This window comes from Schistocerca serialis, chromosome 2 (assembly GCF_023864345.2).
Source record: "Schistocerca serialis cubense isolate TAMUIC-IGC-003099 chromosome 2, iqSchSeri2.2, whole genome shotgun sequence".
Taxonomy (NCBI): Eukaryota; Metazoa; Arthropoda; class Insecta; order Orthoptera; family Acrididae; genus Schistocerca; species Schistocerca serialis.
The window spans coordinates 1,002,124,966-1,002,142,644 of record NC_064639.1 but is presented as its reverse complement, the minus strand read 5'-3'; positions in this window follow the sequence as shown (position 1 = coordinate 1,002,142,644).

The following is a 17,679-nucleotide window of genomic DNA, read 5'->3' as shown; positions in this document are numbered from 1 at the left end:
CAAAGAGCGGCCAAACAGCTCTCCAAATTCAGGAGTTGGTACCTACCCACATGAAACTAGCAAGAAGTCACCTTAAGACTAAGGAGTCGATCTCTACAGTGCGATCCATGTAAACCCGAAGTACTTTAATGAGTCATATAATTTGAAGCAACAGTGTGGCACGTTTGCAATTTTGAGAGACGATAATACACAATTGGGTGATCAAATATATACCTGAAAAGTCCTCACAGCAAATGTTGATAGTGCCCTCTACCGGCATCGATGCACAACTGTACCCGTTTCACTAGTTTTTCCGCGATCTTCTGTGAAGCGTATCGTCGCCAATGTTGCTTATTTCGTGCCCTATTCTTGTAGACTCGGCTTTTAAGATATCCTTGCAAGGAATAAAACGGGGGAGGGTGGATATCACGTGCTCGGGGGAGGTGGGAGAGATAGTAGTTAGACGTTACATGGAAGCGTTAGAAGTGTGAAACGTTGCTCCATTTTTCTGAAAATAGCCTTCCGTAGTTCGCCATCATCAAACTGCTACACAAATGTATTGAAGATGCCCGTATAAACTGTAGCGTCTACGATCGTATCAAAGAAAATGGACCCAACAATCCTGGAAGCTGACACAGAGAACCCTCTTCTAACCTTTTCTTTATGCAATGGTGTTTTGTGGATGATATTGGGGTTCACACTAACCCAGTATGTACTGTTTTGTGGCTTGATGTAACCCGAGAGATGCAACCACGCCTCATCTCTTAACCAAGTTATGGAGAGAATGTCTGGGCGTTGAATAAGAAACCCCTGAAATCACGGACGGTAAAACATTAATTTTTCAAGATCTGTTTCTTGCAGTTCTTGATCATGTGCACTCTTTATGGTCACAATGCCGATTTCTTTGTAGCTCTCTGGCATGTGGCGTATGAAATGCCGGTCTACTGGCTCAGTCGTCTTGGAACATTATCAATGACATCTGTAGTCAGTGATGGTGCATGTTTACAACTGCCACTTTTTAGTACAGCACTTGTCCCCAGCTCCCTTACAACATGTAAAATCGTGGCCTTCTTTGGAACATACGGCACATTTAATTCTCTCCGGAAAGCTCCGTCATGCTGTAACCAGTCTCTCTCCCAATATGTTTTCACAATAAAAACCGCCTCTCTAGGCGTGTACTGCATGTTTCTGCCAGTAAAAGACTGCTATTGAATCACTAATTTGTTCGTACTGTTACGCTGTCCGAATTACACACTTACAGACTTCAAAAACTGCGCTCGATAAGGCAACGAACGAACGAACTAATACGAGTTGAGCAAAAGCGACATTATACCGCACAAAGGACCTCACGAGCAGAAAACTGTCAACAGCGGTCGGTACTTCTTATTCTTCCAGAGCTTTGAGATCATTAAGACAACTTTCACGTTCCTAGAAACCTTCGGAGGGAAATAATGTCCCATTGAAGTAGTACAGGTTTATTACGGACCGCTGTATTTTAAAATTTGCTCTAGCTTGATGTATGGACGTTTACTCCGTGAGTGTACTGGTAACTCTGAATTAACATAAGCAGCTGGCTCTGTGGATTTACCGTTTGTCTTCTTGAAAGAAACTTGACATACGTGCGTGTCTTTGAGAATCCAAACGAAATAATAAAGCTCAAATTGCATTCTTATGGAAGCGTTCGTGCAATTTAAAAACTGGGCACATTTTTATTCGCTCGCAGGGGCAAATGGTATAAGATCTATCAAAATGGAAGTTATAAATGAATACTGGGAAATGAAGACCAAAGACCATAGCTTTGACAATGGGGATTGTGCTAGAGTGTCAGTAACGAGGATAATCAATTATCTGCTATAAATTACTACTATTATGTTATGTTACTAAAGAGGGTACAGATTTTTTTGTCAGCTAGTGCAAATGGTTTTTTTTTTTCGATCCTTTCCGTTTTAGATTTTCTAAATGTCAATGAAGAAACGTTTTTCTTGACTTCGCCAGTACAAGAGACAATGACTCATTGAAGATATATTACTCAGGGAACAAAAATGATATTCAAAAATTAGAGGATACTACCTTGAACAATGAACAATCCGCAGAACAAACTGAAATGGCTTCAAAACATCAGGAAACATGCGAAATTCTAAGTGATCGATTTTCATTATTTCCAGAATTCAAGAGAATTGCAATAAATGGCTAATCTTTCACTACCGTTGGTGTTCGTCGGACGTATTCACTGCTTCATACCGCACTGTTCAGTGTACTCCACATTAAATATATAATCGTATGAGAATAGTATTTTCTTTAGCCATGCACCAAATAACAACGGAGAAGTTTTGCATTTGTTTCATACCTATACAGCAGTAGCCACTCCACTCTTAGTTCTTCGAAGAATCGAACTCCCACGTATAAAATGGCTCCGTTTTAGGACAAAATAGGTTTTCAAGTGTTATAATGATAATGGCCTCGTATCTCCTGAACTGTGCGACATGCAATGACGTAATTTCGCAGAGACATTCGGTGGTATATGTTCAATCTGTCTGCAAAACGTGTTGCTAATACCTAGGAATAAAGAAGTAATACATCAAAATCCGATGCCTGATATTAAAGTTTTACTGCATGAAAAGCGAAAATTTAGTAAGCAACAAACTTTTTTCCTGTATAATTTTGTCTTCACTTACTAAAGGGTTACAAATTATGTGTAAAATTCGTTGATAGTCACTAAGTGCTCCGATTCTCAAACACGAGGAATATAGTCTGTAATCTGCGCGTTGTGAGTTACACTATCTCAAGGCATGTATACAGTTTCTGATTTCACTGCTTACTGTGTTAACGTACAATACCATTTAATTAGTAGATTAGACTAGAATTTTACATTTTTAATTCCGTTCAGTAGCTCTGGCCAAACACTAAGAAGCTTTTACAATAATTTCAGCTCTCCATTATGTATTTTTGCATGCTTAACGTGAAAATCAGCTTCAAAATAATGTAGCATGTACACTTTGTTCAAAAAATTTTATTTGTGGTTCACGGATTACAGGATGTTTACAAGAATTACTCAAGTATTTTTACTTTATTTTGCGGGAAACTGTACTATTACCAGTCAAGTTGTACGTCACTGAGCTAAATTAATCATCAATAACATTATATCAGAGAGTGACAGTATTAAATTGGAAGTGTTTCAAAGTTTACAAAAGGCTCATTCTGAGTGTCCTGCAGTGTGGTAACCCGTCGTTGTGTGAATTCTCCAAGTTAATTCTGTTACATTTGTGGTGAACATGTGATTCGTTAACTTCAATGGAACATAACGCGCTTCGTTAAGAAGGTGTACTTTGCATGTTTTGACGTTCATCTGGGCGACCAAGACAAATCTTGGGCACCCCATGTAGTGCGCTATGTGTGCACAGAAGACTTGAGGAAATGGTTAAAGGGAGTGAAAAAGTGTTTCAGATTCTGTATCCCAATCGTGTTGCGGGAGCAAACGAACTGCTATGACAACTGTAACTTTTCTTGCACTTAAGTTAGTGTTTATTGTTCCAAAAGCAAAATAGAACACATTGTATACACAAACCATCCCTACGCCATCTGCCCAGTACCTCACGGTCCAGGCATTCCTACACCTCAACCTCGAGAGTCACTACAAGAAATTGTACTTACCACAAACATGTCAATTGATGGCGAAGCAGATGATGAAGCAGATCCTACATTCGAGTGTCCTACGCATCCGGACCGCGAAATGGCTATTCAATCCGAACTCAGTGACCTTGTTAAAGACCTAGGACTGACCAACGAAAAGGCGGAACTACTTACATTTAGACTGAAAGAAAAGAATTTATTGGCTGAAGATATGTCTGTTAGTTTCTATAGGGAGAGGGAGTTGCGGTTTACGTCTAACTTCAAATAAGAAGGTGACCTGGTACTTTGTTCCGACATACTTGGATTAATGCATGAATTTCGTACAAAGTTTGAAATGAAGGATTGGAGGCCCAAATGATTGATTCCTGCGCCGGCCGCTGTGGTCGAGCGGTTCTAGACGCTTCAGTCTGGAACCGCGTGACCGCTACGGTTCGAATCCTGCCTCGGGCATGGATGTGTGTGATGTCCTTAGTATAGTTAGGTTTAAGTAGTTATAAGTACTAGGGGACTGATGACCTCAGATGTTAAGTCCCATAGTACTCAGAGCCATTTTTTTTTATTTTTTCCTCTAAAATGGAGTTAAAAGCTGCTCTTCTATTTTATGGTGACAAATATGCATGTATGCCAATTAGTCATTCAGTGCATTTAAAAGAAACTTATGAAAACATAAAAAACCGATCCCTGCAAAAGTAAAATACTGAGATCATACCTGGAATTATCTGTGAGGCCTTGAGTGTTATATGCATGGCACTTGGTCAGCAGGCAGGATTTACGAAGTACCCATCTTTTCTGTGTTATTTGGGTAGCAGAGCCTGAGATCAATACTAAATCAGAGTGAAATCGCCAGTTAGACAGAATCTCATACAGGAACTGAAAATGTTGTGCGACTGTGCCTTGTCTATCGTGGAAAGAATAAGGTAGATATGATGATGCAATTTGTAAAAGGACTCCCTAAAACTGGGAGATGTTTACAACATTTGTGCGAATGTTTTTCTACTTTTTCAGAGACCAAATTCATAGAAGGTACTTTTGTTGGACCTGACAAAGTTAATATGTGATGACGAATTTGTTGCTACAGAGACGTATGGTGATAGGAGGCATGAACTGCATTCAGAGATGTCGTTTCTAAGTTTTTGGGGAGTAAAAATGATTGTTAAAAATTCTTCAGAAGTTTAAAAAATTTGGTTGATTCATGAGCTTGCTATTTCATTCCTTGAATCACATTTGGATTCTTTCCTAAAAATCTCGGAGCAATCTGTGACGAGCAGGGCGAAAGATTTTATCAGGACACTCGTCTCATACAGAGAAGATATCAAGGATATGAAAATTTTTCTTGTGATTGGTGACTATGACAGGTCACTGCATGGAGGAGAAACCTAGAGTCATCTCATCAGAGAAAGAGCAACAACGAAGTTCTGCAGAGAAGAGCAAGAGGAGATCCCATTCGTAAGAGAATGATAATGGTAACTACTTTTTGGAAGGTTAAACAGAATAACATTAAGGATTTAATAAGGGAGCACAAAATAACGATTTGCGATGGGCGATGAAGTTGGAGACTGCAAAAAAAAAAAAAAAAAATAGTGGGGATGGGGAGGGGAGACGGTTCGCGGCAAGAATGGAGAACATTCCTGGATGCAGTGTACTCGAAAACATAAAACAAGCATAAGCTACAATGAAAAAATGCTAAAAATGTTATATCGAAACTCAAATTGATCTATCTATGTAATGATATGACGTAAGGGAAGTGAAACTTTTGTTACTCCTGCAAGCTGTTAGATAGGTAACTTCCAACTTCGTCCGATGTAGTTTAAGCCGTTTAGTAATATGGATTCTAAAGCAGTCTGGAAAATGTCATGGCGGCTGCTTGAGGAATGGCCTCTCTCTCTAATACCAGGCTCTCTATTGCTCTTTATTGTACAGCGTTACATTATGTTTAGATATATGAATGGTTTACCGCAGTCTTGCTCAGACAATGCTCATCCAAAATGGAAATTAAAAGCAACATTTCGCGTGCATAACGATGGGCAGTTCTACCGCACTGTCTGCGTCAAGACACTCTACATCGTCCCGCGATAAATCTGCAGACACCCACAAATTAGCCCCGCGAGCCGGTTCCCTGCGGCACTGGCCGCCCACGACTCCGCTGGGTAAGGCGTCGGCATCGGCCCCACACTGGTCTTTGGCTGCCATCCAGCCGCTAGTAGCCTGTCAGGGCGCTCACAATGGCCGCAGACCCACCTCTTTGTCGGCCAATACAAAGGAAAAAAATATATCGCTGCCAGGAGGTGGCCGCACGGGTAATGCATGTGGGCGGAATCGAAATCTCCCGGGGCCCTGAGACCGGAAATTCTGCTCCTGAAACATGGCGACCCTACGTCCACGCGCCATCGCGTCAGAAGGAAGAAAAGGGGAGGGACGTATGCTAGAGATAGATGTTGGTCTTACTAACGTGCTTTCTCAGTCAGTTATTTCGTAGTATGCTGATGTGTCCTAACAATTAGGCCGGTCCATTACAACAAGTTCATCTTGCTCCAGTTTAAGTTCTTTGTTTCCGTAGCTGTGTTTGATGCATTTATCTTTGTGTTGTCAAATAACTGGTATCTTCCTCTACCTCTGGCCTTCTTACCAGTCACCATTCCTCCCAGTGCATCTTTTTTTTTAACCAGTGTCCTGAGCAATTCCTTATCTTTCTCCTGTTTCCAACTACTTGTTTCTTGTTCCTCGCTCTTTTTAGCACACCCACATTCCTTGTTTTATCTGTCCGTTCTACACATATCATTCTTCCCCATATCGAGTCTCAGTAGCCTCTAAGTACCTCTCTTCTCTCCGTCACAGTATACACGTTTCGACGCCATGCAAGGCAACACTATCTACAAAACTCATCATTAAACTATTGATTAATTGTTTATTTAACGGCCAGCAGAAAATAGTCTTTCTGTAAAACACTTGTTTTGAAAAATCTGTCCTTGTTTTTATTTCTTCATCACGTTAAACTAATTTGGCCTCCTAGGTACCTGAATTTACCAACTTGTGCCACTAACACAACAGAAATTTTCGTTCCTATCTTCCTTGGTTGCTTGGGAAAATCATTTTCTTAGTCTTCATTATACTTATCTTCATTGCATATTCCTCACAGTCGTTGTTCAGTTTTTTAACATCATTTTTACTGTCTTTCGATTTTCACTCAGTAATACCATGAGGTCAGGAAATAAAGAAAATGTTTTAATCCTTCCTCATTTTGTCACGGCACACTTTTGCTATAAGCACGTTATAAATAAATTATCTAAAGAGTCATTAAACACAGTAAGTTGAAGATAAAGGTTTTCTCTAACTCTTTCCCCAATTTTAAATCCATCATCCCCTGTCCAATTCTTACCCTTATTTTATGTGTAATGCATAAAACAATAGCCTCCTTTCTTTCAATTAATTCTGATCTAGTTTGGGGCATCGAAAAATTTAATAGACTTATCTGTACCTGAGACGTTTTCCCAGCCAATAAAAACTGCCAAATGCTACATTCTTCTGGATACCTTTCCCTAATTATTTGTAAAATTGCAATTGCATCTCACGCAACCTTGCCTCTTCTAAAGCAAAACCATTCTTCGTCCAATTCTGTCTCAGCTTTTGATTCTAATCGCATGCTTCATATTAACGAAATGGTGGTAGGTTTATTCCAGAAGACTTGTTTGCTGCAACGCTCCGCGCTAGTCTGTCATGTGAAAGTCTCGTCACCTATGCATAACTTCTGTAATCTACAATCATTTCAACCTACTTCTTGCAGTCAAGTTGGTTTCCATCCATTACCAGATTAACAACTCCTTGATGTCACAGAATGTGTCGAACCAACCCATTCCTTCTATGAGTGGTGTTGTGCCATCAAACTAAGCTCTCCCTCGTTAAGATCAGTACCTTTTCCCTTGAAGTTAGATGACCATAAGTTTGGATTTCCTAATGCCACCAGACGCAGCTGTCATGTTGTGCTTTGTAATGGAAGCAAGACCTGATGCAGCTGATGACATTGCTCTCCTCAGGTAAAGTGAAGAATGTTATAGGAAGCGTTGACTAGAATGAACAGTCTAGTAAACAGAATGTGGACCGAGAGTAAAGCGAGGTGAGACAAAAGTGATGCGGTGCAGCAGAAATGAGACAGCCGATGTACTTAACTTCAAAACTGGGGACCACGAAGTAGAGGGAGTTAAGAAATTCTGCTAATTTGTAGGCAAAATAAGTTATAACGGCCATAGTAATGTATGTATAAAAAGTAGGCTGGCTCAGGCTAAGAAGGCTTTCTTCGCCTAAAGAAATTTACTTGTTTCGAACATCGGCCTTAATATAGGAAGAAATTCTGAGAATGTGTGTTTGGAGAACAGTCTGGACATGGTTGTGAGGAAATCGGAAAAAAAAGAATCGAGACGTTTGTGATGTGGTGCTTTGGAAGGCTGCTGAAACGTCGGTGGATTGATAAGGCACGAGGAGTTTCTTCGAAGAACAAGCCAACAAACGGAACTTCCTGAAAACCATGAAAGAAGGAGGGATCAAGATGATAAGACGTGTGATAAGATAACACGGGATAATTTCTATGGTACTGGAGGGAGCTATATGGGCTAAAAACAATAGGGAAAGACAGAGATTGAAATACATCCAACAAATAACTGAGGGCTTAGAGCGCAAGGACTACTCTGAGATGATGAGGTTGTCATGACAGATGAATTCATGGCGGGTTACATGGAACCACTCAAAAGACTGATACGCATAGAAAAAGGAAAACAGTCCAAGGTTCTTGCTGACTTATTTGTCTGAACCGTTTATCGACCTTGTTTCTCTACAGCACAAGTCTACACTCGAGACAAACTGGCCTAGAATAGACTTCGTAATAGTTAAATTTTTATTCGATATTAACCAGTTTTTCTCTTTCAGGAAATCTTTCCTTGCTTTCTCTACTCCGCATCTTACATCCTCCATTGTGCGGCCGTCATCACTAATGTTGTGGCCCAAATACCTCATCTACTGCTTTTAATGACCTACTTCCTAATTTACTCAGTATCGCTTGATTAGTCAACTACATTTCCTGTACCAGCTTTCTGTTTCTCTATGTTCATCTTATAATCTCTTTCCAAGTCAGTATCCATTCCACTTAACTGATCATTCAAGTCCTTGGCCATCTCTGGCAGATTTACAGTATCATCAGCAAAAGTCCAAGTTCTCATTTCTTCTTTCTGAACTTTAATATACTTTCCAAATTTCTTCTTGGTTAGCTTAACTTGTTGCTCACTGTACAGTTTATTAACGTGCTGGACAGGATACAACTCTGTGTCACTAGGTACACGACTCCTGCGTTTCTTGACACTTATAACTATAGTATGTTCCTGTAACAGTTTTGAATAAACTTTCGAGATTTCGATCCCCGTAAATTATCGATGACACCTTCGGAATTTCAAAAAATATATATGTATCCTAGTCAACATTTTCAGAACAGTTTCTCTAAATTAATGGCTATCAATGAAAGGAATTGCCGTAAATATTCCCCATCAACTTTCCTTTCTCTAGTTGTTAGTCCGCAAAAGTCTAGCCAGTGCTGCCAACATTAGCGATTAATCAACATTGGAATATAACAGTAAGAGCCAATAATAACTACAATATTGTGTCAACCACTTCTTTCCGCTGAAGCGAGTGAGAATGTAATTCCTTGCGCGTAGCTGGCACAACCTTTGACTCATCAAAAAGGGAAGGTTACTCTAAATCACGAGGAAACGATTTAACTGTATTCGATACATTTCTCGCTCTCTCTACTCTAACTCTGATTAGTTGATGCCTCCACATCCAAAGCATGCGAATGTTAGTAAATGTCACAACAACTTATTTTACATGTGCATTTGTTAGGCCACAATAGGTTTCATTCTAACTCTAATGCCTAGTGGTCAGACTAAATGCTAAAAGGCACAAGCTAAATCATGATGCGCAAACTAAATCACTTCGACGACCACCTATGGGAAAAAAGTGTAGTTCACATAATAACATGTTGCTCTATTCTGGACTGTGCAACACTGTATGGTGTAGGGTTTCCTGCACGTATTCCTGTTTTGTCAGAACCTTAACACCCTACATAAATACAATTCACGCAGCACACAGAGAACAACACGTTTCTTTTATTAAGAGTATGGAGTATAAACTTGGACTTCAAGTGAACAGAAAACAGATGCACACGTACAGATATCTCAACACTCACACCATCATCCAACACAAACGGATACTGTGTTACGGGTGCTAGTGGAAGAAGCTCGGCGAATAAGTGAATCTGATATCCTTCAAAGGGCTTCGGACAACATTTCGTGCAAATGGATACGATAAAATATACAATGAGCTGTGAGTTATATCGAAGACAGAGCAAATGAAAGGACAGAAGAATTTATCGTTATTATTTATCTTACTTGAGAGGTGACAGCGACGGCGAGACTAGTTGTTGGACAGCGGAGAAATTAAGTCATGAAGAACAAAGACAGAAGTATCGCACGCAATTAGAAACAGGTAGTGGAAAAATAACATAGAAAATTGAGAACAAACAAACGAATGAATTATTAAAGTCGAAATGGAAATATGGTGTCACTCTGTGGTTTTGATAGCAGTAATACCCCAGCGATGATACGGAAATGTTCACTAAAGACGAGTTTCACGACCAGATGACGACTGCTCCTAAACAAGAAAAGCGAAAGAAAACACGCAATAGCGCTTGTAGTCCTCAATGTAAGGATGGACATGGCCACTGAGAACCAGATAGTAGTTTCGTTTGAAGAGAATATAGTTAATAACTATGGCAAAATTGTGTTCGATATGCAGGGTGGTCTATTGATCGTGACCGGGCCAAATATCTCAAGAAATAAGCGTCAAACGAAAAAACTGCAAAGACGTAACTTGTCTAGATTGAAGGGTGAAACCAGATGGCGCTATGGTTGGCCCACTAGATGGCGCTGCCATAGGTCAAACGGATAACAACTCCGTTTTTTTTTAAGTAGGAACCCCCATTTTTATTACATATTCGTGTAGTACATAAAGAAATATGAATGTTTTAGTTGGACCACTTTTTTCGCTGTAATAGTCACAAACATATGGCTCACAATTTTAGACGAACAGTTGGTAACAGGTAGGTTCTTCAAATTAAAATACAGAACGTAGGTACGTTTGAAAATTTTATTTCGGTAGTTCCAGTGTGATACATTACCTTTGTGAATTTATCATTTCTGAGAACGCATGCTGTTAGAGCGTGATTATCTGTAAATACCACATTAATGCAACAAATGCTCAAAATGATGTCCGTCAACCTCAATGCATTTGGCAATACGTGTAACGACATTCCTCTCAACAGCGAGTAGTTCGCCTTCCGTAATGTTCGCCCATGCATTGACAATGCGCTGACGCATGTTGTCAGGTGTTGTCGGTGGGTCACGATAGCAAATGTCCTTCAACTTTCCCCACAGAAAGAAATCCGGGGACGTCAGATCCGGTGAACGTGCGGGCCATGGTATGGTGCTTCGACGACCAATCCACCTGTCATGAAATATGCTATTCAGTACCGCTTCAACCGCACGCGAGGTATGTGCCGGACATCCATCATGTTGGAAGTACATCACCATTCTGTCATGCATTTAAGCATCTTGTAGTAACATCGGTAGAACATTAAGTAGGAAATCAGCATACATTGCACCATTTAGATTGCCATCGACAAAATGGGCGCCAATTATCCTTCCTCCCATAATACCGCACCATACATTAACCCGCCAAGGTCACTGATGTTCCACTTGTCGCAGCCATCGTGGATTTTCCGTTGCTCGATAGTGCATATTATGCCAGTTTACGTTACCGCTGTTGGTGAATGACGCTTCGTCGCTAAATAGAACGCGTGCAAAACATCTGTCATCATCCCGTAATTTCTCTTATGCGCTGTGGCAGAACTGTACACGACTTTCAAAGCCGTCGCCATGAATTTCCTTGTGCATAGAAATATGGTACGGGTGCAATCGATGTTGATGCTGACTTCTCAACACCGACGTTTTTGAGATTCGCGATTCTCACCCAATTTGTCTGCTACTGATGTGCGGGTTAGCCTCGACAGTAGCTAAAACACTTACCTGGGCATCATCATTTGTTGCAGGTCGTGGCTGACGTTTCACATTTGGCTGAACACTTCCTGTTTCCCTAAATAACGTAACTATCCGGCGAACGGTCCGGACACTTGGATGATGTCACCCAAGATACCGAGCAGCATACATAGCACACGACCGTTGGGAATTTTGAACACAACAGCTATACATCAACACGATATCGACCTTTTCCGGATTTGGTAAACGGTCCTTTTTAACACGGGTAATGTATCACGAAGCAAATACCGTCCACAGTGGCGGAATATTACGTGATACCACGTTTGTGGCTATTACAGCGCCATCTGTCACAAAGCGAAAAAAGTGGTCCAATTAAAACATTCATATTTCTTTACGTACTACACGAAGAAGTAATATAAAACGGGGGTTCCTATTTTAAAAAACGCAGTTTATATCCGTTTGACGTATGGCAGCGCCATCTGGTTTCCTCCTTCAAGTTAGACGAGTTTCGTTCATTGTAGTTTTTTAGTTTGATGCTTATTTCGTGAGATATTTTGCCCGGTCATTATCAATGGACCACCCTGTATATTGAGAGGATGATTGTGACGATTATCTTGATGTTGCAATAAAAGTAAGGGGAAAAAAACAAAAAGAGATTATATGAATAAATAATACAAAACATTAGTTCATAATTAGTGGAGTCCTGGGAAATTAAAAAATAAGTTAGAAGAATATGGACATTTTGAGAAGAAGTTCTACAGTTTCTAGGTAACGGAAGTGTGGTGTCACCGCCAGACACCACACTTGCTAGGTGGTAGCTTTAAATCGGCCGCGGTCCCTTAGTACATGTCGGACCCGCGTGTCGCCACTGTGTGATCGCAGACCGAGCGCCACCACAAGGCAGGTCTCAAGATACGGGATAGCACTCGCCCCAGTTGTACGACGACTTTGCTAGCGACTACACTGACGAAGCCTTTCTCTCATTTGCCGAGAGACAGTTAGAATAGCCTTCAGCTAAGTCCATGGCTACGACCTAGCAAGGCGCCAATAGCCTTACATAGTTTGATAGTCATCGTATGAGATGTCCAATCATGAACGATGTATACAACAAAGAAAAATTAAAAGTTAAGTATTATAGCAGCTACATACTTTTCTTGCTACCATTCATTACGTATCCTGTTTCAGACCTCTATCTAGCCTAAGTGAGATAACGCGTGCCTTTCGGCTACTTCAGTGTGGCGTAGCTGTCTTGTTACGCCACAACAGTTGGCGACGAGTCAACGGAAAGGGCCTTGTTCATTCTAATTGCTTACGTTTACTTGTGTCATGGCTTCGCCAGGTGTACTGTCCGAATTTTATCGCTTGCAGAATCAGCAGACGCAGGCGTTATTGGATACCCTTGGACAGCTCGTCCAGGGTCAGCGTGTACTGCACACCGATGCGGCAGCCGCCGCTTCACCGCTACCGCAGCCACAACATGCAGTTGCACCGCCGTTTCGCAATTTTGACCCGGCGCAAGAATCCTGGACGGAGTGGTCACGCCAGTTTGGATTTCATCCCGCCGCCTACAGAATTCAAGGTAACGAGGGGCAGCCTCATTTATTGGCATGTGTAGGGGTGCAAACGTACCGTGTGATAGTGAAATTGCTTCCCCGACGCGACGTAGCAACTCTGTCCTACGAAGAAATTTTGTCGGCATTGGACGCCTATTTCAAAGAAACAGTCAATGTAGTTGCAAAGAGGTATACTTTCTTTCGTACAAAACGTACGGCCGGTCAGACTAATAGGGAGTGGGTTGCAACATTGCAGGGCCTTACAAGGGATTGTGCTTTTGAGTGTGAATGTGGACTCCCTTATTCAGATACAATGGTCCGTGATGCAATTGCACAGAACGTTTCTGATGTTCGTATACGGGAGCAAATTTTGAAACTAGTTAATCCCTCCCTTCAGCAAGTGATAGACATATTGGATAGACAGGACACGCTTGACTTTGCTTAGGACTCATTTGCATCTTCGCCAGCTGTGTGTAACATTAACCGGCCCGCCGGGCGCGCTGCACGGCCCGGTAAACTGCCCTCACACACGTCCGCGCAGCTGCCGCCATGCTCTGAACCAGGTGTGCCGCGCCAGCACACAACTGCAGTGAAATCATGCCCGCGGTGCGCGACTAGACATTCGCGTGAAAATTGCCCGTCACGCCAGGCTATTTGCTTTTTCTGTAATAAGAAAAGACATGTTCAAAGTGTTTGCCAGAAAAAGCTCAGATCAGACAATCACAACCATTCCAGGCCTTTTGCTTCGCGCCGGAATCGAACCAAGGATACTCAGGCTCATGAACCTTCACCCATGGACATTCATGTAGTTAATTCCACTCCGCCCTGTGCCACTGGCTCTAACAGTGACTGTGTTTGTCCCACACAAAGTGTGCGTCGACGTCGCCGGAAATCACGTCAATTAGCAAGTGAATCTGTACCAGTGTCAGTTCAAATTGCACAAGACAGTCGCTCTTGTCAGCAGGACAATAAACGTTTTGTAGATTTGGACTTAAATGGCAAGGTCATACCATTCCAGCTCGATACCGGAGCTGCAGTTTCATTGCTCAATCACGACACGTACAAACAACTGGGCAAACCCCCGTTGCGTGCCGCAACTGTTAAGCTCACTACATATTCAGGACAGCAGATCCCTGTGTTAGGACAGTGCACTCTTCTTGCAACATACAAGGGACAAACAGAACTTGTGTCATTTTACGTTCTTCGTTCTTCTACTGCAGTGAACTTGTTTGGTTTAGATTTGTTTCAATTGTTTGACATGTCTATAGTAAATCAGGTCCTATCAGTGAATCAGACTGTGCCTTCAGACAGTGTTTCTCGTTTGTGCGAAGAATTTGCCGACATTTTTGCACTGAGCCTGGGTTGCGCTAAACACTATGAAGCACATTTGGAACTGAAAGTCAACGCGCAACCGCAATTTTTCAGAGCGCGCAATGTTCCTCACGCATTGCGTGATGAGGTCGCAAGAACATTAGACGATTTAGAATCACAAGGTGTAATTGAACGTGTGCAAGCTTCTCTCTGGGCCCCACCCTTACTAATTTTGCCAAAACCTTCCGGAAAACTGAGACTTTGTGTGGACTTCAAGGCAACAGTGAATCCACAACTCGTGATTGCAACTTTTCCCTTACCCCGCTCGGAAGATCTTTTTGATAAACTGTGCCCGGGTACATACTTTTCGAAGTTGGACCTAGCAGATGCGTACTTGCAAATCCCAGTGGACGCCGAATCCCAGCGCGTCTTGGTGGTTAACACGCATCTTGGTTTGTACCGATTCAAAAGACTGCCATTCGGGTGTGCATCCGCCCCTGCAGTGTTTCAGCAATAATTACACACTGTTTGTGCGTCGGTCCCTACTGCTGCGAACTATCTGGACGATATTGTGATCTCCGGAAAGACAGCCGACGAGCATTTAGCACACCTACGAACATTATTTCAGGTATTGCGACAAAATGGTCTTCGCTTGCGGAAGGACAAATGTGTGTTTTTTGCTCGTGACTTACCATACCTGGGACATGTCATCAATGGCCAAGGCATACATCCGAGTCCAGAGCACCTCCGTGCCATACAAGATTTGCCTTCTCCACAGAATGTGAAGCAGCTACAGAGTGTGTTGGGTAAAATTAACTATTATCATCGCTTTCTGCGCAATGCCTCTTCCATTTCAGCTCCGCTTCATCGCTTACGCCGTAAGGGTGTTCCGTTCGTCTGGCCGACGGAATGCGAACGCGCCTTTCGCCAGTTGAAATCGGCGTTGCTTTCTAATACTTGCCTTACGCCATTCGATCCCCAGAAACCCCTTTTGTTGATGGTAGATGCATCGGATTTCGGGACCGGTGCTGTGCTTGCGCACAAAGATGGGTCGCATGATCGCCCTATTGCCTTTGCGTCCAAATTGCTCTCGTCTGTGCAAAGAAATTATTCACAGATAGAGAAAGAAGCTTTGGCTCTCGTGTTTGGTGTTACGAAGTTCCATGATTTCTTGTATGGTCGTCACTTTACCATCATCACAGGCCACAAACCTTTGACGTCGCTTTTTCATCCGAACAAGTCTGTACCTCTGCGTACAGCGCAGAAATTCGTTCGCTGGTCTATTTTCCTCTCGCAGTACCGCTACGATATCTTGTATCGGTCCACTGCTAAGCACGGAAACGCCGATGCGTTGTCCCGTTTGCCTGTTGCTGAGAATAAAGCATTCGATTCTTCCGAACTTGCTTGCATGTTCATTGATTCGGAAACCGATGAAGTGGTCGAATCGTTTCCGATTGATTTTCGTCGTGTAGCTACAGCCACAGCTGCTGACCCTGTCCTTGCTACCGTTTTGCGTTTTGTTGCTACGCAATGGCCCTTGTCAAAGTCACGGATCGAGGATTCGTTGGTTCGCCGATTTTTTGCTCACAAGGAGAGACTTTTTGTACGACGTGGTGTTTTGTTGTTGCGTTCTGATAATGATCAATCCAGAGTCGTGGTCCCACGTTCGTTACAGTCCTCTGTCTTACGGCTTCTTCACCAAGGACATTGGGGTATAGTGTGAACGAAACAACTTGCTCGTCAGCACTGTACTTGGTTCGGAATCGATGCTGCGATTACGAATATGTGCTCTTCTTGCATGGCGTGTGCCGAACAACAATCCGCACCGCCGCGGAAAGTCTTTGCATGGCCAACAGCCACTTCCCCTTGGCAACGCTTGCACATCGATTTTGCTGGTCCATTCTGGAATGCTCGATGGTTGGTTCTGGTAGATGCCTTCAGTAATTTTCCTTTTGTTGTCCGGATGTCTTCCACGACGTCCTCTGCCACCATCCAAGCGTTGTCTGCTATCTTTTGCATTGAAGGTCTTCCACACACTATTGTTTCCGACAATGGCCCACAATCCATGTCCGCAGAATTTCAGTCATTCTGCCAGGCCAATGGTATTCAACATCTGACAACCGCGCCGTTTTCGCCTCAGTCAAACGGTGCCGCTGAACGATTGGTCCGGACTTTCAAGTCACAGATGTTGAAGCTAAAAGAGTCGCATTCTCGGGAGGACGCGTTGTTGCTCTTTTTGTCATCGTATCGCTCTCAGCCCCGAGATGGTCGCTCGCCGGCTGAGTTGCTCCACAGTCGTCCTCATCGAACCTTGATGTCTTTGCTGCACCCGCCGCATCAGGTTCCTGTGCAGCGGCAGAGATCTGCTTTTGCTCCAGGCGACGCTGTATTCTATCGCAACTATCGTTGGCTTGCAGGGCGCATTCTTCGCTGTCTCGGCCGCGCGATGTATTTGGTTATGGGGGCCTCTGGTGAGGTGCGTCAGCATCTCAATCAGCTGCGCCTCTGTCGTCGCACGGGTTCTGCCGCTCCCCGTCTGCTTTCAGCGACGGTGCCGTCCGGTCAGCGCCCTGGGGACCCATCTACTGGCTCGCCTCATCCCCAGGTGTTACCGACGATGGCTTCCATTTTGTCCCATGGTGACGCGCCGCCGCAGCTGCCGCCTGTTCTCCCGCCGGCGCCGCCCGCATTCGACGCTTCGCTGCAGCCGCCAAGCGCCTCCCTGGGTCACGCGCCGCCAATCGCTTCCCGTGACCAGCTGTCCTCGGCCATGGAACTCTTGCGCGCTCTGGACCACATGGCGTCATCGCTCGTCGGGTACCCCGACGCAATGGAGGTCGACCCTTCGGCCCCTCCTGTCTCTTTACGGGCGCATACACCTCATGTTGACGTGCACCCTGGACTAGGTTTTCAGGCGTTTCCTAGATCCCCTCGGACCGAATGGCCGGGTGCGGGTGGCACAGCCTCGCCTGTTGTTAGGCTCCCCACCTCATCGCATACGTCAACATGGGGTCCTCCCCACGGAGGGCGGAAGCCTTACCACACGACCGTTCGCCGATTTGCGGGGGAGTAATGTGGTGTCACCGCCAGACACCACACTTGCTAGGTGGTAG